Here is a 2,325-nt window from a genome sequence, read left to right as displayed (position 1 = left end):
TCTCATTGTGTGGCTGAGTGTGGGTCTCTCATTGTGTGGCTTCTCTTGTTGCAGAGAACAGGCTCTAGGTGCATGGGCTTCAGCAGTTGCAGCTTGCAGGCTTGCTAGCTGCAGTTTGCAGGCTCTAGAGAGCAGACTCAGTAGCTGTGTCACACGGGGCTTCATCGCCCCATGGCATGTGGAACATTCCCAGACTAGGGGTCAAACCCGTGTCCTTTGCATTGGCAGGAGGATTCTTAGCCACTAAAATACCAGGGAGGTCTCAAATTCTTATCTCCTGAACTTCAACAAAAGCTGCTTGGACAAACTATTTAATATCTGCCCCTATTAAACAAGCCAGATATTTGATGTATTAAGAAGTCAGAAGCTGGTCACTTCACTTCTTTCTATTGCCTCCAGTTGTTGGAACACTGGCAACTCACATAGATATGTTTACTGCATCCAGGCAGATTCCCAGCATCAGACTGATGGGATCATATTTTATAACTCCACACACCTGTATGACTTCTGCATGCTTGATTACTTTCTGTTTGTCATACAGAAGAAACATGCTGCAAAGAACTAATCCACCATCAATTGCCACTGAGTACAGAGTGGCAGCAGCCGCCGTGGTAGGTCAAAAAACATAGATCCCGGTGAGGACACAGACCAGACCCAGGCCCACCCCCACATGCTCCCATGTTCAGAAACGTCTCACTGGGCAAACACGCCTGTGGTCACAGGGAAGAGGTCCCCCACAATGCCAACTGTCTGCCACTCAGCTCTGAGAAGAGGCCCCCTTAACATCATCAGAGGAGCCACCGCTGCACACATCACAGCAGGATATAGTAGCCAAGCAAGATGCTTTGGGTCTGGGCTCTAGTCATGTGTTACCCACTGTACCGACGCTTCAGCTTCAATCATCACTGTATGACAGCAGGTGCAATTGAAAGCTGTACCAATGGTTACCCGAGCCTCTCGTCATTAAGTTCATGAGAGCAGTTCTGCTCACCGCCAGAAAAGACGAAACCGATACCGCTGCGAAGTCCATGTAGGTGGAACAAGTTCTATCCTTTACTTACTGAGGCCAAATTACAGCCTTTTCCATAGCTCCAATCTCATTAGACATTCCCAGCCCACAGTAACACAAAGCTCATAGACCAACATCTTCCCATCGGATCTATTTAAAATATTTTTTCCAGTGATGGTTCCAAAGCTGCCTCTGTGAGTTCTTGGCCAGTTTTCCCATGCTGGATCCCAACTCTTGTCTTTGTGGCATATTCCCTGCTGGCTGTTAGGAGTGACTGATTCTTTGTCATGGAATTATTTTTTTTTAGATTAGGTTATGTTGCAATTCTTTTTTATTGTTTCCAATTCTTTACCTAAAAGGAATAAGTTTGTATAAACAACTAGGACCTACTGTATTGCACAGGGAACTATACTTAGTATCCCACAATAACCTACAGTGGAGAAGAATCTGAACAAGAATACATACATATATCCATATATATATACATATATATAACTGACTCATATTGCTGTATACTGTAAATCAACTATACTTCAACCACAGAAAAAAATAAGTCCATGATTCAAATGAAAAAAAACCTATATTTAAAAGTCTACTTTGTGAAGTCACTTTACTTCTGTGCTTGTTTAGTCTATTCCCTACCCTTATGTATATATATATATATTTTTTTCCTTGCATATACTTTCAGTATTTCTTATTCCAGGTATTGGCAAATGCAAATATATAATTATCTTCCCTAATTCCTTACTCAGAGGTTAGCTTACTATAAATACTTTTTCATACTTTCTTTTTTAAAATTTGTTTTATTGAAGTGTAGTTGATCTATAATGATGTGTTAGTTTCATGTGTTGCTATTGTTGAGTCACTAAGTCATGTCAGATTTTTGCAAAGTGAGTCAGTTTTTAATATATATGCATATATATTCTTTTTCATGTTATCTTCCATCGATGGGATTCTTCACAACATGGAAGGTGAAAGCCGGGTGGAAAATCCTGGAAGGTGATGTCCGCAGACACACAAGTCTTGCAGCCAGCATGGTGGTGCACCAGGTTTACCAAGCGTATTTGAAATGCACAGTCCCTGGTCACCTCGAGTGCTCAATTTCCCTTCAGGGCTGGCAAAACACAACCACACACATGTCCCGTGCCCTCCGTCCACCTCTTATTCTATAATTTTCACTTAATGAAAATTATCTTGTGCTAAGATCTCAAACAATGTGAACAAAAATCAGGGAAGGAATAAATGAGTAGAACTATGCTAAAGTCTTCATCTTAAATAAGAAAAATTCCCGGGAATGGTAGTACTAAAGAATGTGC

At 41.4% G+C, this 2,325-nt stretch overlaps 1 pseudogene; it reads right to left on the bottom strand.

The window, feature by feature from the left end:
- Positions 1-376: 376 nt before the first annotated feature.
- Positions 377-2,045, bottom strand: LOC136150214 (growth hormone-inducible transmembrane protein-like; annotated as a pseudogene).
- Between the last annotated feature and the right edge of the window lie 280 nt (positions 2,046-2,325).

Source organism: Muntiacus reevesi, chromosome 18 (genome assembly GCF_963930625.1).
Source record: "Muntiacus reevesi chromosome 18, mMunRee1.1, whole genome shotgun sequence".
In the NCBI taxonomy this organism is placed as follows: Eukaryota; Metazoa; Chordata; class Mammalia; order Artiodactyla; family Cervidae; genus Muntiacus; species Muntiacus reevesi.
This window is presented reverse-complemented; position numbering and strand designations above follow the sequence as displayed.